The sequence below is a fragment of the Accipiter gentilis genome, chromosome W (assembly GCF_929443795.1).
Source record: "Accipiter gentilis chromosome W, bAccGen1.1, whole genome shotgun sequence".
In the NCBI taxonomy this organism is placed as follows: domain Eukaryota; kingdom Metazoa; phylum Chordata; class Aves; order Accipitriformes; family Accipitridae; genus Astur; species Astur gentilis.
Genome location: NC_064918.1, coordinates 29,756,986 through 29,778,695, shown reverse-complemented (window position 1 = coordinate 29,778,695; position 21,710 = coordinate 29,756,986). Strand labels below are relative to the sequence as shown.

The 21,710-nt window shown below is 43.1% G+C and overlaps 4 protein-coding genes across 9 annotated transcripts in view; 1 reads left to right on the top strand and 3 right to left on the bottom strand.

The window, feature by feature from the left end:
• LOC126035464 (uncharacterized) overlaps positions 1–21,710 on the bottom strand; it is a 440,127-nt gene that overhangs the window by 242,252 nt on the left and 176,165 nt on the right. For 2 of the 6 annotated variants that reach the window (XM_049794079.1, XM_049794084.1), the window contains exon 2: positions 8,242–8,465. The exons of 1 other annotated variant lie outside the window; for it this stretch is intronic. The gene's annotated coding sequence lies outside the window, so the exon portion shown is untranslated. The remainder of the gene's footprint in view (positions 1–8,241; positions 8,466–21,710) is intronic. 3 more of the 6 variants (XM_049794082.1, XM_049794087.1, XM_049794081.1) reach the window with 2 other exon arrangements.
• LOC126035469 (uncharacterized) overlaps positions 1–21,710 on the top strand; it is a 340,981-nt gene that overhangs the window by 173,470 nt on the left and 145,801 nt on the right. The window lies entirely within an intron of this gene.
• Positions 1–21,710, bottom strand: part of LOC126035491 (uncharacterized protein K02A2.6-like) — a 136,376-nt gene that overhangs the window by 38,236 nt on the left and 76,430 nt on the right. The window lies entirely within an intron of this gene.
• Positions 16,839–21,710, bottom strand: part of LOC126035503 (macrophage immunometabolism regulator-like) — a 42,609-nt gene continuing 37,737 nt past the window's right edge. Inside the window, exons 4-5 of the mRNA XM_049794161.1 lie at positions 20,332–20,460; positions 16,839–18,046 (exon numbers count right to left, since the gene is read on the bottom strand). The gene's annotated coding sequence lies outside the window, so the exon portion shown is untranslated. The remainder of the gene's footprint in view (positions 18,047–20,331; positions 20,461–21,710) is intronic.

Below are 21,710 nucleotides of genomic sequence, written 5' to 3'. Positions count from 1 at the left end.
TGCACCAGGAACTGCGCAGTAGAGCAGTTCATTTTCATTTTCTTCAGAAGGAAAATAATAAAAAAAATTAGACTCAAAGAATGTTAGTATGGTTTTAATAGGATCAACCCTAATACTTTGCTGTCATTCAGGTAACAGGCTATAGTTTTATGGATAGTATAGAACATTGAAGTGAAGGTTTTAGTATACTGACCAGTGTATGCTAGACGAATACAAATAATTTATAAATTCATAAAAATATAGAAAATTAAAAGTGATAGAGAATCCATCCTATAGATATCTTGTGACCTTGAACAAAGTCACTTAAGCTCTGTTTCTCTGTTCCATGCATATAATAATATTTATCTTTATTGTCTGGTGTGGTATCCTTATACTGAATAATAAAATGGTTTGAACTTACCCAACTATCACCTGACACTGAGGGGACAGACAGGTTCTTTTAGGGATCCTTGGCAGAATGATGATGGCACTAAGTTGTAGTTACAATTAAAGCTCTTTTTTTTTTTTTAAACGGGGTTTTATGATTAGCATAGCATAGAATTTATTATCAGAATAGCACAGGCTTTCTACAAGAAGAATCAGTGTAGCACAATTTTATAAGTAGCATAGCACAGAATTTTATAGCACAGCTTAGCTTATGGTTTCTAATCACCTGGACCCTCTGCAGATTGGGTCAAATCTTAATATTTGGCTTGCTGTGTCAATATAACAATTGTAATCTAGACTCGAGAAGACATAAAAGAACATGAGTCACTTAATCCTTGGAGGAAGAAGCCAATGGTGGAGGCATCCCTGGCCACTGGGAGGTCACGGGTCTCACTGTCCAGCAGCAGTTCCGGTCTAAGTTCCCGCTTAAGACTTGTAACTGCTTGATTTTATAGACAGTGCTCTGTGTGCTGCTATGCTTCCCTGTTCTGTGAGGGGGTCATCACCACCACCTGGTTGGCTGGGTGCCTGGGACCTTCAAGGCCAGTAAGGAGGGGAGTAGTCAGTCTGGCACCCAGGAATCTTGAGGCCGACAGAGAGGAGAAGAAGAAATCTGTTTGATTTGTCTACTCGGTTCGCAGGACCTTCAGGGACTGATAATGAGGGGAAAGGGGACGAATATGTGACCAGCTCGGTCACGGAGAATGGCCGTTTGCCTTATAAAATGGCGTTAGCTATGTGCTAACCATATTACCAGGGGTCAGGAGCAGGGGGGTACCGGTCACACCAACAGAGGGGGTCCAGAGGAAGCGTGAAAGCGCAGGAATTGTGGTTATTCTCTACACTTACATTATGCTTGCTTATTCTTTGGGGAAGATATTCAGGAAATGTGGGCCATCCTTTGCAGAAGGCTTTGCAACTGTACTACAGCTCTGTTCCTACTTCCGTTTGATCACAACTCCTATCCTAAAGGAGAAATTAGCTGGAGCTGGGTGGAGTGGAAAAGTAAGACTTTGGATCCTAATACATTTTTAAGGGATTTCTAATCAATGTAGTCGGAAGTCTTTGTGCTCTTCTCCTGTCCTGGTTTCAGCTGGGATAGAGTTAATTGTCTTCCTAGTAGCTGGTATAGTGTTATGTTTAGGGTTCAGTATGAGAAGAATGTTGATAACACACTGATGTTTTCAGTTGTTGCTAAGTAGTGTTTAGACTAATGTCAAGGATTTTTCAGCTTCTCGTGCCCAGCCAGCAAGAAGGCTGGAGGGGCACAAGAAGTTGGGAGGGGACACACCCAGGGCAGCTGACCGAAACTGGCCAACGGGGTATTCCACACCATGCGACGTCATGCCTAGTATATAAACTGGGGGGAGTTGGGCGGGGAGGGATCGCCGCTCGGGAACTAAGTGGGTGTCGGTCGACGGGTGGTGAGCAATCGCATTGTGCATCACTTGTTTTGTGTATTCCAATCCTTTTATTATTATTATTATTATTGTCATTTTAGTATTGTTATTACTATCATTATTAGTTTCTTCTGTTCTATTAAACTGTTCTTATCTCAGCCTTCGAGGTTTACTTTTTTCCGATTCTCTCCCCCATCCCGCTGGGTGGTGGTGGGGGGAGTGAGTGAGTGGCTGCGTGGTGCTCTAGTTGCTGGCTTGGGGGTTAAACAACGACACTCCCTTGAGGGAATCATGACTCAGTTTCTTGAACTCAAAAGTTGCAATCTAGAGAAGCCTAAGACTATTTTTCCGGTAATTTGACCTTTACTCACATCTTTTCTTGAGTTCTATAAAAGGTAACATTCAAATGTAGCTCTACTATCAGAGGAAAGTCCTTCTTCTGTCTTAAATGTCTTGTCTATCCGTTATTGTGATGAATGTTTTGTAGCTCCAGAAATACTATGTATGTATAAAGTGGTCCCAGCTCTACTAGAGGGCCACACATCTTCAGTTCTGTGTCTAATCCTCTTCTTCCTATCCCAAGCAAAACTTATTCTTCAGTGTATCTATGACTTGTTTTTTCTTTAATGTTGAAGATTTTTGATAAAGGAATAAGGTGTCTTTGACCTATAAGCTGGTGGTCATTACTCATTTAAAATGAGATGCAAAGAGTGAAAAATGGGTTCTTTTTACTATGCTTTGTGGTGCTTTCAAATGATAATCTCGGGGACTTTTATGAAGCAGGACAGACGAAACAGTCAAGATACCAGAAGAAGCTGTAGCTCTGCAATCACATTTGTATGCAGAGCTTTACATGTGTCTTTGGATTCAGTATATGTAAAGGCTTGTTAGACGTGTTATAAGTTACGACGAAAATTTGTACACCAGCCCGTGGATAATCCAATCAAGGTTTATTGAAGCAAGCAATCAAGCAGGCAAAACAGTGCTGGGCGGCCGGGGAGTCTCTGCTCCACCAATGGCGCGCACCTGATATGGTAACGTGTTTCACAGTTAAACAGTTAAGTGTTACATATGTATGGGATTTCCCGGTACGCCTATACATTTTCATGACCTATTCCCACTTCGTATTAAAATTAGTTCCAAGACGTATTACAATTAGTTCCAAGGGGTATTACAATTAGTTCCAAGAGGACACTCCCTCAAGTTTATCTGTCCAAGCCACGGAATCGGCCTTGGCCGGTTTCTGGGACCAGTTCCTTATTTTCTCAGAAAACTGCTCTTGAGGAGTTATACGATAAGGTAATCAAGACAGGCACATCCTGCTTACTTAGCTCAATATCTAGTTTCTACAATTGTTGCTGTGCTTATTGTCTAATAAGTTAGTGTGGTTAAAAGCAGCTTAATTACTAAGTTGTAGAGATCAATATATTTTAACAACCAACAGGTTTGATTAACAAATTGGTTATGCAAAGTTTATTACAGACGGCCAGTTCTGTCAAGCAAGTGAAAGGAGGAGAATTAATAGGCCCCTAAGGGCAGCATTATTCTCTCTAAATAATTCTCATAATAATTGCCATTAAAATGAGAATGATCCCTATAGGGTTGATTGATCCTTAAGAGTTATGCTGTCCCGAAAGCAAACGGCAAATAAACTTGAAACTGCAAAATTCGGAAAACCAAAAAGCCCCATTTTATTCTCTCTCTCTTTTTGGTTTTTTTTTTTGTTTGTTTGTTTGTGCCACGATTGAGAGACGGGACAGAGCTTGATGCAAGTAGAGGGTCGTTTTATTGCATATAACGCTCGTTTATATAGAAAATTAGAAGACCCATTTTTTAAACTGATTGGTTATTATGCTTCAAAGTTCTTATCAGCAGGCGCTAATTGGTAGCTACTTAAACTTTAGCAATTGGACAGTTAGCAACTAAGCTATTTTTGCAAAAGACTCTAAGTTCCAGCCCTTTATCGAGCATGACTGACGGGTCAGTAATTCTCCACCACATCGGCGCTTCTCTATTTCCCTTATCAGGCCTCCCAAGGTTTATAGCCTACCAGTTCCAGCACATCCCTTTCTAACAATGGAGCAGTACCCGCCGTCCTGCCTGATTCCTTCAAGTCTCTCCCCACATGTTTGTGGGTTTTTTTAATGAGAAAGTAAGGGGAAGAAAGTAGACGAGTCAGACTCTGTATGATCTCATACTCCCAATGCTACAGAGTTTGATGGTAACATGTCAAGACCTAAAACAGAGCATCTGGCACTTTTAAGATAAAATGGTGAAAGTGTCTTAAGTATTTTTCTCCAGGTGTATTTGGCTGGGCAATAGTTCTGTCTTCAAATATGATACTGCAGAGGTCCATATAAGCAAATGAGAATGATATTCTTTAATTACCACGACCACAGTTAAGTACTACAGCTGTATTATGTTTCTGATAATACCATAATTTCAGTCAGGCTCTCTCAACTTCTATTTGCCACGAGAGACTTGGGACAGAAGTCTATTACCATAGTTTATCAGTATACCCATTCACTCCAGTATAGGGCATAGAGCAATATGTTGGTTGTAGCAGAGAGGAACAAAAATTTGTCTTATGCAGAGATAGCCTTTTTTGTTCTCTAGCAAATAAATGTCTCCAGGTTATTCGTTATTCATTTAGTTAAGGTTGTTTGTGACAAGTTTAATTTCTGAAATCTGGGAGTTTGGAACACTGAAATCTCCTATCTGAATGGGTCAAATGTGATTATCATCTTCTGTCTTTCAAGTGTAACTCCAAGGTGTATTGGCAGGCGTGTAGGTGCTAAGAGGAAAGCAAACCTGGCCATTTGTCCTGGTTTCAGCTGGGATAGAGTTAATTGTCTTCCTAGTAGCTGGTACAGTGCTATGTTTTGAGTTCAGCATGTGAAGAATGCTGATAACACTGATGTTTCCAGTTGTTGCTAAGTAGTGTTTAGACTAAAGTCAAGGATTTTTCAGCTTCTCATGCCCAGCCAGGGCACAAGAAGTTGGCACAGGATACAGCCAGGGCACCTGACCCAAACTGGCCAACGGTGTATTCCATACCATGTGACGTCCCATCTAGTTTTAGGAACTGGGAAGTGGGGGGGCAGGGAATCGCCGCTCGGGGACTAGCTGGGTGTCAGTCGGCGGGTGGTGAGCAATTGCCCTGTGCATCATTTGTACATTCCAATCCTTTTATTACTACTGTTGTCATTTTATTAGTGTTATTGTTATCATTATTAGTTTATTCTTTTCTGTTCTATTAAACTGTTCTTATCTCAATCCAGGAGTTTTACTTCTTTTCCCAATTTCCTCCCCCATCCCACTGGATGGGGGGAGTGAGTGAGTGGCTGCGTGGTGCTTAGTTGCTGGCTGGGGTTAAACCACGACACGATTTTATCTTTGTCTCTTATCAAGATATACTGACCAGCAGGAGAAATGAACAGCTTGCCTATTTCAGCCATATACTGAACTAAATTCTTCTCTAGTATAGGTCAGGTAATTGTACCATATACAGTAGTTTGATAAGATTCTATATGTTAATGTGGCTGTAAAATGACTACTACTACTAGGTTTGGGGTGGGGTTTTTTTAGATTCGTACCATCACAGAAACTCACCTTGAAATATTTTTCTAGCCTTCTCATCAGTGTGATTAACAGAACAGAACTGAAAAAGGGTGAACACTTTTTTTAAAAAATATTGACAACCTAATGCTAATGTTTCATGCATAAAAATGCTTTCTTTGCTTCATTTGCTTCATAGCAATATATAGTTATATTTTTATACTTCCTTATATTTCATAAAATTAAATGTACCAGTTGTCCCCAATACATTAGTAACAGATTGTTAATGAAATATGGCATAACATTTGGATGACTCTCAAGTACATGCTTCATGTTTGGAATTGTCTTTATAAATATTCAGTAAAATATGTCTAGTTTCAAGCAGTGTGACTTATGGAAGCATTAAAGAAAATATAACCTTTCATCTTTTCATAAAAGATATTAAAATATATTCAAGGAGCGAGTATAGTTTGCACTGATTTAAGATAAATACATGGCTCTAGCATTGCCCATGATATGGGGCATGAGCCTAATCCAAAATCTGAGGCAGTCAATGAAATCGTTTCACCTGACCACAGGCTTTGGCTCAGACCCAAAGTTAACTAAAAATAATTCTGCCTAGATTTTGTAAAATTGTTTCTTCCACAGTGCTGTACTATATAGGTGTCGTGGTTTAACCCCAGCCAGCAGCTAAGCACCACGCAGCTGCTCACTCACTCCCCCACACCCAGTGGGATGGGGGAGAAAATCAGGAAAAAAAGCAAGACCCGTGGGTTGAGATAAGAACATTTTAATAGAACAGAAAAGAAGAAACTAATAATGATAATGATAACACTAATAACATAACAACAGCAATAATGAAAGGATTAGAATTTACAAATGATGAGCAGGGCAATTGCTCACCACCCGCTGTCCGACACCCAGCTAGTCCCCCAAGTGGCGATTCCCTGCCCCCACATCCCAGTTCCTATACTAGATGGGACGTCCCATGGTATGGAATACCCCGTTGGCCAGTTTAGGTCAGCTACCCTGGCTGTGTCCTGTGCCAACTTCTTGTGCCCCTCCAGCTTTCTTGTTGGCTGGGCATGAGAAGCTGAAAAATCCTTGACTATAGTCTAAACACTACTGAGCAACAACTGAAAACATCAGTGTTATCAACATTCTTCACATGCTGAACTCAAAACATAGCACTGTACCAGCTACTAGGAAGACAGTTAACTCTATCCCAGCTGAAACCAGGACAGTATCCACCCCTTATGCTATACCATTGACATCATGCTCAGTTCCCATAACTTCAGTTACATCCTGGTCAATCATCATCACCTTTTCCATCCCTTTGAGACATATGAACAATGAGATGTATATATGTATACACGCACAGAGATATCATTCCTTTAGTTCATGAGTTATGTTCATAAAATGTTCGCTGAGTTCATTTAGTTCCCAACTCTGGGCTCCATCTGTCATACCAGTCTTTCTGGGCAGGAGGGATGGTGCAAAGTCCTCTCAGTCGGCAGAGCAGAATTGGGCTTCAGTGGGGTGTGACGAGCAGGTGACATTGGAGGCAGCAGGAGGATGGTGTGCACCGTTGGATTGTTGCATGCTGGAGTCAGTTCTGGTTCCATCACTACTGCGCTTTGCTCAGTTTTATCACAGTTCTTTCTTGCTTGATCTAAGTGATTCTTAGTATAGTACTATGGATATAGCATATAACAATTATAGTAATGATAACATACAGTAGCAGGGTTATATAGCAACTAATACCATACAGTTTAATTCTGGCTATTCTCACCTAAAATCAAATCCCCTTGAGGCACACATCGGACTTCCCCATCTTTTTGCATCACCCACCAAGTGCACCCAGGCCCTTGAGCAAAAGCAATCCCACAAATGGGTTTACCTTTGCCTGAGGCAGGAATAACCCAGACTGTCTTGCCTAACATATTTTTCATGTGCACTGCAGGGACTTTATCCCCTTCTACAGTATGTAAAAATTCTGACTGGGCAGGGCCACTCCGATTGGCAGATCCTCTGGTGTTGACTAACCAGGTGGCTTTTGCTAAGCGTGTATCCCAATGTTTGAAAGTTACACACCCCCACACCCCCACACCCATTGCTTTCAATGTAGTCTTTAACAGTCCATTGTATCGCTCAATTTTCCCAGAGGCTGGTGCATGATAGGGGATACTATACACCCACTCAATGCCATGCTCTTTGGCCCAGGTGTCTATGAGGTTGTTTCGGAAATGAGTCCCATTGTCTGACTCAATTCTTTCTGGGGTGCCATGTCGCCACAAGAGCTGCTTCTCAAGGCCCAGGATAGTGTTCCGGGTAGTGGCATGGGGCACAGAATATGTTTCCAGCCATCCGGTGGTTGTTTCCACCATTGTCAGCACATAGCGCTTGCCTTGGCGAGTTTGTGGGAGTGTGATATAGTCAATCTGCCAGGCTTCCCCAAATTTATATTTCAGCCATCGCCCTCCATACCACAGGGGCTTTAACCGCTTGGCTTGCTTAATTGCAGCACATGTTTCACATTCATGGATAACCTGCGCGATAGTGTCCATGATCAGGTCCACCCTTCGATCTCGAGCCCATCTATATGTTGCATCTCTTCCCTGATGGCCTGAAGTATCATGGGCCCACTGAGCCATAAATAGCTCACCCTTATGTTGCCAGTCCAGGTCCACCTGAGACACTTCAATCTTGATGGCCTGATCCACCTGTTCGTTGTTTTGATGTTCTTCAGTGGCCCGACTCTTGGGTACGTGAGCATCTACATGACGTACTTTTACAACCAGATTCTCTAGCCAGGACGCAATATCTTGCCACAGTGTGGCAGCCCAAATGGGTTTACCTCTGTGCTGCCAGTTGCTCTGCTTCCATTGCTGTAGCCACCCCCACAGGGCATTTGCCACCATCCATGAGTCAGTATAGAGATAGAGCACTGGCCACTTTTCTCTTTCAGCAATATCTAATGCTAGCTGGATGGCTTTCACCTCTGCAAACTGACTCGATTCACCTTCTCCTTCAGCAGTTTCTGCGACTTGTCGTGTAGGACTCCATACAGCAGCCTTCCACCTCCGATGCTTTCCCACAATGCGACAGGACCCATCAGTGAACAGGGCATATTGCCTCTCATTTTCTGGCAATTTATTATACAGCGGGGCTTCTTCAGCACGTGTCACCTCCTCCTCTGGTGAAATTCCAAAATCTTTGCCGTCTGGCCAGTCCGTGATAACTTCCACAGTTCCTGGTTGACTGGGGTTTCCTATGCGAGTCCATTGTGTGATCAGTGCAATCCACTTACTCCACGTGGCATCAGTTGCATGATGTGTAGAAGAGACCCTCCCTTTGAACATCCAGCCCAGCACTGGCAGTCGGGGTGCCATGAGGAGCTGTGTTTCAGTACTAACCACTTCTGTTCTGTGAGCACAAGAAAGAGTGAGCAAGAGAAAGGAAGCTCAAGGTGAGCAAGAGTGATAGTGAGAAAGTGAGAGAGAAATCAAGAGAGCAGGGGAGAGAGAGCATGTGATCGAAAGCAAGCATGAGACAGCAAGTGTGAGAAAGTGAGAAAACGAGAGGGAGCAAGCACAACAGTAATGAAGCGAGAGTGTGAAAGCACTAGAAAAAGAGAGAGAAAGTGTGAGAGCAAGAAAGCAATATTGAGCGATAATGAGAGCAAGGGTGTGAAATTGAGAGGAAGCACATGAGCAAAAAAGTGAGCACGAGAGAGAACAAGAGTGACTGACAGCAAGAGAAAGGATGAGAGAGAACGTGAGTGAGAGAAAAGCAAGAGCAAAATAAAGAGAAAGTGAGATAGTGCCAGAGAGAATTAGTGAGAGAGAGAGAGAGAAAGCAAGAGGAAAAATGAGAGAGCAAGAGAACTAGCATGAGACCAAACGTGAGAGTGGCTGTGAGTGGGGGGGAGGGGGAGAGAGAGACACATGGCGTGCAAGAGAGAATGAGAGAAAGAGCAGCACAGAGTTATGGACAAGGTTTTAGACATAACATTGTCTCTTCTGTCTAATTCTCATGTCATAATGATTTCCAGACTCATGTTCTCCTTACTTTGGGGAGACAGCTTTATTTTGAAAAATATTATGTGAAATATAGTTTCATAGTTTATTTTGTGCTAATTTATATTTGGATTGAAACTATACACTCTTTCACTCTTCCTACTCTTGCAGTACTGCCTCTTTCCCTCTGAGGTTTTTCTCTTTTTCATCATCCTTTCTCCCTACGTATTTTTGTGGATTCTCCTTTCTGCTCTCCCACTCTCCACAGAAAAGGAAAGCACTATGCAAAGCTCTCCATGTTTGTCCTCTCCCTCTTTTCACTCCAGATGAATTTTTTTGATAAATAACATCAAGCACATGTAAATTCAGACAACTATTTCCTAAAAAAGGATATGTGATCAGTTAATTTACTTTTGTTTTGTTTTCAAGTCAGCTGATTCTGTGTTGGTTTGTTTTTTTTTCCCCACAGGCTGACAGTCATCTTTCCTCAGATCTTCTAATGTCGCCTAGGTATTTTCTCTGTACATTTTCCTTGATGCCATTCTCTACCACCAAACTACTAAAGCTAAGAATAAGTTAAGAAGGATGCAAAACAGACTGGATTCTGAAACATCAGGTGAATGTTCCCTCAAGCCATCCCACAAAAATGCACAAGATAAGCAGGTTTAGCATTTCCACTGCTGGAGCAGTAGCACTAAATCTTAACCACTGCCATGAAACCAGACGTTCAGAAGCAGCCAAATACAACAACCAAAGGCAACTTCTGAGGAGAGTCATTGATAATGATCTGTGTGTTCTAGATGGGGAAACTAAGGTGATTGCTGATTGATTTAATTCATCACTGATGCAAAGAAAAATGGCCAAGGAATTGTTTGATAATAATTTTTCAAACACAAGATAATTTTTATGAATCTGTGATGCTTCATAGCTCAGTTAGCTGCATCTCTTAACTTATTCTACACCTCCCAAGCTACTCCCATGGTTAGAGGCAGATGAAAATGCCTACAAAAGTAGCTCACAAATATTTTTATGCTTAAGTATCATATATATAATAATGATGCTCAGCTTTTACAAGATTAGAAGCGAGTACTTCAGACAACTAGGGACTTCCCCTGCTCTTTTCAAAAAAAGAAAGTTGTCAATATTCTAGTCCTAAAGATACAGCTAGATTTTTGCCTAAGAGCCCTTATGATGGAATAAAGAGGGAAGAACAGGAAAACTTCAGTGGCAGAATAACTGAGGGGAAAAAGTGTAATCTGTCTGAGGATTCTCAGGAATTTGGAAAGTTGGTATTAACCTTTGGCTAAAAACTGTGATGCGATACAGACAAAAATCAATTATGCAAACTTTATCAAATGTGTTCTGAGGATCTATCAGATATGTTCTTGCCACACTATTACAGTGTTCAGTGTAATCATGCATCATGACCCAATTAACAGACCAAAGCACTGCAAACTACTCATGCAAACTGTCAGTCCCCAAAAAGTGTAATCAATAAAAATCATATTTGCTAACCGCTCAGACTACATGCAAAGAAACATGCACTTTTGTCTGCCAAGCTTTAACTTTCTTTAATGGTATTACCATTGTAATAATTCTACTTATCTTTGAATTTTAGATCTAATTTTTCCTACAATAGCTAAACTTACTACTCAGTTACATTTCTGTAACATAGCTCCACTTTAAGATTAGTCTTCCTGTCAAAGATTTTTTTCCTAGTTTTTTCCTGTTGTTCTCATTGAAGCTCATTTTTGCTATTGCTTTAGTATATATTCCTCTTTAAAATGAACATTAAAAATTCACTTTACTCAGACCAACCTCACAAGCATCCACAATTTCAGAATTTGATCATGTTGTACATTTTCTGTTTCAGATTCTTTGGTAGCATTGAAAGAGCTGGAAACAATAGTGATGTTATCCATTAATAACTCTTTGCTTAGGAAGTATTACCTGCAGTATTGACCTTCATACTGCAAAGACCCATTTGATCTGTAAAACTTAACATTACTTTGTCATTGACCTTAAGGTTGGTGTTTTTGGTTTTTTTTAACTGTGACTTACCAAATGAAAATACACTTTGAAACACACTTTGATTTTTTTTCAGACCATAGTTTTGTGCTCTGGATAGCTTTTTTGTCTTTTCAAAAGTAAATTATACAACCTGACATGACCTAACTTTATCTGAAATTAACCTGTTTTTATCAGCTCACATTTCTCCAGGTACTGTGGATTTTGGAAATCTTTTTTATGGAGTTTATGGCCCTTCTGCTCTTTTCTTGTAATTCTTCATAAGATTATATTTGCCCACAAAAAACCAAAATTATTTATGCTGCAATCGCTGAACCACTCAGAACCTTCCTCCATCTCCAGACAGTAACATCTGCATTTTGAGCAGTTTGAGTAACTGTTCTCCACTCACTCCTCCATTCTTCCCAGAAGAAACAATATGCCTAGTAGAGAACTTTTAGAAAGAGTTTTAAGAGTTTGGCTGTTACTTGTTTTGCAATACTTTCTAGTAGACCCAATCAGCAATTAAGTCCCACTGCAATAAGCATGCTCAGCAAGAGAGAGCATCACCCAAGAAAACTGACCAAATATGAGTCAGGGTATATTTTGGTATATTTTAAAATAGGCTATTAGTGTCCCAGTTTATGCACTTGTACTGGATTCTAAATCTGCTTTGGTATCAAAGGTCTGTCAAAGAGAAGATTAGGTGAGCAGCTTCAGTGCTAGCACGATCCACAGTGGAGCACTCGAGTGCAGTGGGGGGGGGGTGTGTGTGTCCTGAACTGGGGGAAACCTCAGGGAAGCGGAGAGACCCACCAAGAGCCCACAGCTCATGTGAGAGCAGCTGATGAGACCTGGGTGGGGCCAGGAGCAACGGCAGCCAAGTACCCACACCTATAAAAGAAACCCCTAGGGAGTGCTAGTGACCAGGAGTGCCACAAACAGGGAGTGGTGCATCAGCAAGGGCATGGTGTGGCAGTCTGTGTGGAAGGGCATGCAGGAAGGGCACTGTAATTCTGCTGGCTCGACCAGGGAAGCAATGGTATCTACCTGGCAGAAGGCCATGGCCTCTCTAAACTCTGCACCTGCCATGACTGACACAGCTTCCCAAACAGCTCTGATGGGAACATACTGCTACCCAGGTGTCAGGCTGCAGGATGTGCCCTACACTTATGCCAGTACCAGACAGCATTACTGAGTACACCTGTGGGAGGTGCACCCAGGTAGAGGAACTCCTCTGCTTAGTGACAGAGCTCCAGGAGGAGGTGAGTAGGTTGAGTAGTATCAGGGAGTCTGAGAGAGAGATCAACTACTGGAACCACACCCTACCTTCCCTGGGACAGACCTGTCTGGCAGACAGGACATGATATGCAGGATCCCCTATCTTCTCTCCACTTGGCTGAACGTGGTGACTTAAGGGATAGGGGGGAACCGCAACAAGTTCCTGCCTGGTGCAGCAGGTGCATCTCCTCCATGACTAACTCACCTTCCCAGGTGCCCTTGTACAATAGGTAAGAGGGTCTGCAAGTGGAACTGAACAGTGATGAAGATGATGATTCATCTAGGTTGGGGGTGTCACCGAGGTTAAATTGGCCTATGCCCTGCATCAAAAACGCTTCCATAAAGAAAAAAAGATGAGTCATTGTCATAGGAGACCCTCTCCTGAGGGAAACAGAAGGCCTAATATGCAGACTCGACCCACTTCTTAGGGAAGTCTGCTGCCTCCCTGGGGCGCAGGTTAAAGATGTGATGAGAAAACTTCCTACCCTGATATGGCCCTTGGATTATTATCCATTATTGCTTTTTCATGTAAGCAGCAATGAAGTTGCAATAAGAAGTCCAAGGGCAATCAAGAGAGACTTCAGGGCCTTGGGATGACTGGTTAAGGGATCAGGAGCACAAGTAGTGTTTTCCTCTGTCCTTCCATTTGCAGGGAATGATGCTGGAAGAAACAGGAAGACCCAGCTGATCAATACCTGACTCTGTGACTGGTGTCACCAGCAGAATTTTGTGTTTGTTGATCACGGGTCAGTCTACATGACAGCAGGCCTGCTGGCAACAGACGGGGTACACCTTTCTCAAAGGGGGGAAAGGATTTTTGCACAAGAGTTAGCAGGCCTCATTGAAAGAACCTTAAACTAGATTTGAAAGGGGAAAGGGATAAAACCAGGGTTGCTAGAGATAAGCCTGGGGGGCAGTGTGCCAATGTTTGAGGGGATGGTGTGCTAGCAAGGTCCTTTGGTCTCTTCCACAATGTGCTGAGCACACTGGAGCACATTTGAAATGTCCCTGTACTAATGCACGCAGCACCTTAGCTATCTCAATGGGGGTAGGGGATGGAGATCCATGCGGCAGCAAAGATGCAAGGGTTATTGATGTGTTAGAAATGATGGAAGCACCTGAGAACAGTCACATAGGAATTAGGGCTTCTCCCCCAAAAAGGTGGCAGGATAAATAGCCCAACTGAAGTGCATCTACACCAATGCACACAGCGTAGGCAAGAAACAGGAGTTGGATGCCATTGTGCAGCTGGAAAACTATGATATAGTTGCAATCACAGAAACATTGTGGGATGACTCACACAACTGAAGTGCTGCAATGGATGGCTATAAGCTCTTCAGAAGGGATAGGCAAGGAAGGAGCAGCAGTGGGGTAGCCCTGTATGTCAGGGAGTGTTTTGACTATCCAGAGCTTGATGATGGTTCAGTGTTTATGGGTAAGAATCGGGGGAAAGGCCAACAAGGCAGATATGGTGGGAGTCTGTTATAGACCACCCAACCAGGATGAAGAGGCAGATGAAATATTCTATAAGCAGCTGGGAGAAGTCTCATGATTGCTAGCCCTTTGTTGTAGTTTAAGCCCAGTCAGCAACTAGGCACCACGCAGCTGCTCGCTCAGTCCCCCTGTCCCAATGGGATGGGGAGGAAAATTGGAGAAAAAAGGAAAACTTGTGGGTTGAGATAAGAACAATTTAATAACTAAATGTCGTGGTTTCAGCCCAGCCGGTAACAAAGGACCACACAGCCGCTCACTCACTCCTCCCGCCCCCCTCCGGTGGGATAGGGAGGAGATGAAGGAGAGAAAAGAAAAAAAAACCCCAAAACCAAAAAAACAGAACCTCAAGGGTTGAGATAAGGGCAGTTTACTGGGACAACACCAAAAAAAAAGAGAAAAAGAGAAGTTACAACAACAACAATGGTACTAATGAAAGAATATACAAAAAGAGTGATGCACAGTGCAACTGCTCACCACCCAGAACCCGATGCTCCGCCACTTCCCCCACTGAAAGTCGAGAGAACTCCCCCCAGCCCACTCCCCATTTATATACTGAGCATGATGTCACATGGTATGGAATAGCTCCTTGGCTAGTTCAGGTCAGCTGCCCCGGCTATGCCCCCACCTCCCAGGTTCCTGTAAAAATTAACTCTATCCCAGCTGAACCCAGGACACTAAAGTAAAATAAAATGTAATACTAAGAATAGTAATAAATAATAATAATAATGATTGTATTGAAAAGGAATATAATATAATAAAATAAAACCCAAGAAAAAGACAAGTGATGCACAATGCAATTGCTCACTACCTGCTGACTGATGCTCAAGCAGCGATCCACCCCTCCCGCCCAACTTCCCCGAGTTTATATACTTAGCATGACATTCTTTGGTATGGAATATCCCTTTGGCTAGTTCTGGTCAGCTGTCTTGGCTATCCTCTCTCCCAGATTCTTGTACACCTGCTTGCTGGCAGAGCATGGGAAACTGAAAAATCCTTAACTTAGGATAAGTGCTACTTAACAACTAAAACATCAGTGTGTTATCAACGTTATTCTCACACTAAATTGAAAACACACTGTACCAGCTACTAGGAAGAAAATTAACTCTATCCCAGCCAAAACCAAGACACCCTTGTTCTCATGGGGGACCTCAACTTACTAGATGTCTGCTGGAAATACAGTACAGTGGAGAGGAAACAGTCTAGGAGGTTCCTGGAGTGTGTGGAAGATAACTTCCTGACACAGCTGTTGAGTGAGCCTGTTGAGGATTTTTGGCTGGGCAAAGGCATGTGAGCAATCCAGCTGTTAGGTGGGAACGAAGCATGTTTACAAAAGTGCCGGAGCAGACAAGGATGTTGTGTCCTTGTACGCTGGGAAAAAGGAAGATAAGAAGAGCCTGACAAACAACTCCTGGATGCCGAAGAATGAGATAAGTAACTGCTGGACACCTCGTGAAGAAGCTTGCACAGCCAATAGAGAATAAGATAGTGTCGTGTGAACCGGGGTAGTGTACCAATTAGAGTATTGTATAAGGCGCATGCACAAGTGCATAAGGTATATAACTGTGCTAAAAGTTGTAGTAAATGGACTTCACTTGATCACATTGGTCTGTGCGTGATTTCCCCTGTGGATCCTCCGCAACATGAGCCAACTAGGGAAGGCGCCATGCTGGACCTGTTGTTTACAAACAGACACGGACTTGCGGGTGATGTGATGGTTGGAGATCATCTTGGGCACAGTGATCATGAAATTGCTATATTTTCAATTCTTGGAGAAGTAAGGAGGGGGATTAGCAGAACTGCTATCTTGGAATTCCAGAGGGCAGACTGTGGCCTATTTAGGAGCCTGGTTGACAGATTCCCTTGGGAGGCAGTCCTGAAGGGCAAAGGAGTCCAGGAAGGCTGGACATTTGTCCTGATCCAATGTCGGGGAAGGTTTCGATATGATCCCAAAAGTGAGATTAAGACACAAATGAGGTCAAATGCCGTATAACCAAAAGAGTTTTTACTATCAAAAGTATCAAAAGTGGAAAATAGTAGCGATTGGATAGAATGGAAGAAAAGGCAGAAATCAAGCAAGCAGTTGGGATAGAGTTGCAAGGATAGTCACCACCATGGATCCAGCGGTGTCCCGTTGCTCCTCAGTCTTTAGTTCTTCAGTGGTGGGTGCACACCATGGCTTGTCTCCACGTTTTTTTTTATAAGGCATATTTCAATGATGCATGCACATACATATTGTTCACATGCTGCAGGATTTGTCTAGCACAGGACCTTTGTGTGATCAACACCAGGAACCAGTATCTTATCTCAAAGACTACAGTTTCCATGAGAACGGTAGTCTCTACATTCCTGCATGCTTCCTCCGGGCTCCAGCCTGTTTCCTCCCCTGGATGCCTCAATGACCTAGTAATTGTCCTTATGGACAGAGGAGTGTCCTGCTTAGGCCATCTCCGAGACAAAGGGCTTGAGATAAACAGTTCACAGTTCCTTGAGACAACAGTCCAGTCCCTCACACCTAACAATCTTTGAGACAAACAACTCGAGATAACAATTCAGTCTCTCTCAGCATTCTTCAAGAAGGAAATCTTAAAGGTGCATGAGCAGGCCATCCCTATGTGTTGGAGCGGCAGAGGAATGCACATAAGTCGACCCAATATGAGTGATAGAAGTGATTCAACTTTATTTGCACGGATAGCTCATATTTATACAGTTTGCGATAATTATGCCTACTAGTCCTAATATGATTGGTACATTGCTAATGTTTATTCATTACTAAAACACACCCACTTGTGATTTGCAGCTATGCGTGTTCAGTAACTTTCTCATGGGAACTTCTTCAAAAGTTGCTTATGAAACTATGCCAAGGTCACACCGTCCCTGTCTTTCTCCTGATATCAGTGAGACCAGCTGTTGTTTTTCTCCTGATATCAGCAAGGCCAGCAGTGTTTGGCCAAGGCCTAGTCTTGCTGCCCACGCTGACATTCCTTCACACACAACTCTGCTCGCACAACTTTTCCATAGACCCATGTCCTTTCTCATCAAGCCAATTCCCAACAATTCCCCCTTTTTCTTTTTGTGCGAGTAGAGCTTGGTGTGTCAGCTTTGAGACTCCTTTTATCATGCACCCATATGCAATTCTAACTATTACACACATTAATATCAATATACCCAACCACCGTAAGGCTTCTTTAATCCATGCCATTAGCCATGGTGTTATCCCGCCGAATATTGGTTTTCAAACCAATTAATTTCTTGCTGGATCTTTTGTGTATGTTTCTTCAGCCAATTTATATGTTTGTGTATAGATTGAGAATGATCACTTAAAGCAACACATCCCATCAACATCTTCACACCCGTGTCCTTGTGCCAGCAATAGAAAATACCCAGACCATGAGGACTATGAGGAAAATGAACCATCCGTACATTCTTGTGCCATCTTGTTCCATGAAATCAGCCCAGCAATCGGTAGGTGCCAGCTTTCCGTGGGCGTCCCCACAGAGGCAACGATGGCCTCACCGTACACCAGCCCGATGATCTTCGGAAAATCCCGGTATTTATACATTTGCAGAGGAACGGGTTTTAGCACACGTGGCCAGCGGGTGCCAAAAGACCGCCTCGGTTGCAATCTATGACGCATGCGCTTGCTGGCCAGGCACGCTGCACGAGTCATAGCCATCTTGTCTATTGGTTCATGGGCTTTACGATACAGTTGCGATGTACAGAGAATCTTGACCTGTTATGTTAGCCAAGGTGACCTATACATTAGTTTTCGGCTGAGGTAGTATTCATATTGCCACATCATCTATGATGCTCCACATGATGATGGTCGTGGAAATCGAACAGGAGTCCGTCATGGGCCTGTATCTGTGGAAACACAATCAACCTCGTTCCCAGGTTATTAATGGAAATAGACCTTACCCCTAATTTTGGCTTTAACTAACTTTACATTTACCCCACACTGTCTTCCCGTAATCACACTGTGTTTAATCAAATTATGCTTAACACACTTTTTACCTAAAGCAAGTTCTATATACAATAAGGCACGCTGTACTAAAAACCTCTCTGAAGGACTCAGTGTCCGCTAGTAATACTCTATTAGTTGGAATCTGTCGGATCAGTGGCTCCAGCACCCGCCGATGCCGTGCCAGTTGCCATTGGGACAATTCCGGGTCCAGCATCAGTGCGAAGCCATGGCTTGACCCACTTAGCCGGGATCTCCCAGTAAGTTTTACTTCTGCTGATCCGCACCATTTCCTGGATTCTGGGTCCTTATACATTACCATGATTCCTGTGCTTTGTTGCGTCCTTTCCGCCTGTAAAAGAACATGATGCACTACCATTGGTGGGTCTTTGTGATCACCTGTCAATCTAAGATAATTTAGCACAAATAAGGCTTTGGCCAATCGTTCCTCTGGGAGTAAGCCCTGGGTTCCCCCTTTTTGTTTTTGCAGCATGTTCTTTTAGGGTTTGGTTGGCCCATTCGACAATAGCTTGTCCTGTGGGAAGATGTAGAATACCGGTACTATGGTGAATTCCCCACAAATTACAAAATCGAGCAAATTGTGTAGAACCATAGGCTGGGCCGTTGTCTGTCTTAATTTCTTTAGGCACACCCAGCACTGCAAAAGAAGCGTGAAGATGTCATTCAATATGTAAGGCCTTTTCTCCAGTTCGTGCCGTGGCCCACACGGCAGCAGGATAGGTATCAATACACACGTGCACAGAACGCTTTGCACCAAACCACATGACATGGGTGACATCCATTTGCCACAACTGCAATGGCAAAAGACCTCGTCGGTTAACCCCACAGCCCAAGCCCAGCCCTTCCTTTTGACAATCAGGGCATGCTTTAACAATACCTTGGGCGTCAGTAAGTGGTAAGTCAAATTGCTTTGTTAACATCCTAGTGGGTTGGTGCAAGAACGCATGTGATTGCTGTGCTTTGTTGAAAACCATTCCCTGGAGGAGGCTCCCGTGGCGCTGCAACCAATTGGTCAGCTCTGTCCTTTCCCGTTTCTCATCTGCACAGTGTTCTCATACCCAAGAGTTCTACCAGAGGGGTCATAGCGCCATTAGTGATACCGCAAATATTCCGCACCCACTGGATATCTCCCACAAGCTTCTGGACATCATGTAACGTTAAAATTTCTCATGTTATGTGAACTTTCTGAGGTTTAACATTGCTAGCATCTATGTGCCACCCCAAATACTTCCAAGGTGCTGCCTTTTGCACCTTTTCAGGAGTGATTATTACTCCGCGATGGCTTAAGATGTCCTGCAATTGAGTTAAAATCTCATCCTGTGGCAAGTTACTGAGGAAACTGCTTTCTTACAGGCTCTGATGCCCAGGCCATATACACCTGACACATCGTGGGGGAATTGCGCATTCATTGCGGTAACACGACCCAATGGTATCTCTTATAGGGTTCTGCCTTGTTAATCGATGGTACCGAAAAGGCGAACCGTTCAGCGCCATCTGGGTGCAATCTTTTAGATTTATAATTAACAAATCCCATTCTTCTGGAAGCATAACTGGAGACGGCAAATCTGGCTGCAGGGCTCCCATACTGTCCATCACCGCATTCACAGCTCTGAGATCATGTAACAGTCTCCATTTCCCACTTTTCTTGGGAATGGTAAATATTGATGTATTCCATGGACTAGCAGAAGGAACAACATGTCCCGCTCTCAATTGGTCCTCAACTAACCCTTGTATTTTTAGCTACCTTTCAGAATTTAGCGGCTGCTGATCAATCCAAACAGGCTCATCTGTTTTCCAGCTAATTTTCAGGATTGGCTGCCCCTCAGTGACCGTTCCTAAAAAGGATGTGTCACTAACATTGCCTTCATTTGGCTCAATATATCACGGCCTACGAGGCCAAACAATTCAGTTGGGGTAGTCATGACATACGGACACGTCGTAATGTGTTCACCATCGGGGAACACAAATGTAATCACTAGCTGACTTACTAAGGTGGTTTGTGTGCCCCCTATCCCAGCAATACCAAAATTTGGATTGATTGATGGCCATGATGGAGGCCAAATGCATCGTGAAATAATCGTAACATCAGCTCCTGTATTGATTGTCATCAGTTTCTTGATGACAACTCCATCAGGCCCTTCCAATTGCACTACCTTTTCTGGTTTACCTCTTGTTGTGTCCATGGCAAAGTATACCTGCGGTTTCCCTGTGGAGCCGAATCCACCATCTCCACGTTGTACTTCACCTGGGTTCGGAACACACGACCTGAATGGAACTAATTGTGCTATTCTGGTACCTTTAGGAATAGAAACAGGAGGGATTACAACATGAATCATAATTTTCATAGTCCCACAATAATCTGCATCAATAAGCCCTGGGAGCACCAGAATTGCTTTTAGAGCTGTTGGAGATCGCCCCATTAAAAATGCACTAAGCCCAAACCCCAATGGTCCCTTTATGTTGCTATCCACCAAGTGGACTCCTGCATCCACCAACGTAATGTCTACTGCGGTTTCTATGTCCACTCCAGAGCTTCCTGCAGTGGCGGATCTGGTGGTTGCGAGGCTGCCTGAGGGCTGGCAGCCCAAACCCCTTGCATTCGTGTCGTCGCGCAAGGGGTCTTCGCGGTTGGTGTCCTGTATTCTTGGTGGTATGGTTATCTGTTGGAGTGGCGGAGTAATGCACATAAGTCAACCCAATATGAGTGATAGAAGTGATTCATCTTTATTTGCACGGATAGCTCATATTTATACAGTTTGCGATAATTATGCCTACTAGTCCTAATATGATTGGTACATTGCTAATGTTTATTCATTACTAAAACACACCCACTTGTGGTTGGCAGCTACGCGTGTTCAGTAACTTTCTCATGAGAACTTCTTCAAAAGTTACTTGTGAAGTTATGCCAAGGTCACACCGTCCCTGTCTTTCTCCTGATAACAGCGAGACCAGCTGTTGTTTTTCTCCCAATATCAGTAAAGCCAGCTATTTTCAGCCAAGGCCTAGTCTTGCTGCTCAAACTGACATTCTTTCACACAGAACTCTGCTCGCACAACTTTTCCACAGGCCCATGTCCTTTTTCAGCAAGCCACTTCCCAACAGTTATCTTTCTTACACTTGTTGCAGCACTTACTGTTAACAGTACCTGTACATTTGCTCCTAATGTGTCCATGTTTGCCACAGTTAAAACACTTGACCAAGGGTGTCTTACTGGCCTTGTGTTTCTTTGTAGCTCCTTGGAGAACTGTGGCAGCATAGGCTACTTTCTGTGAGTCCACTGATTGATCCATGTATTCTATCATATCAATGACGTCTGCATTTTTTGGCAAATTACACAATGCTTTGCGTGTCTTTTCAGTAGCATTTTCAAAAGCGAGTATTTTGAACATGTTTTCTTTCATGCCCTCGTTCATGTCAGGGTGGTCATAAATTGTATTCTCCTGTTTCACCTGGGTAAAAGCATGGCTGTACATATTGTCTGGTATGGTAAGAAAAGCTTGATACGCCAAGATCTGTGATAGATGATGAACCTCAGTGATACATTAT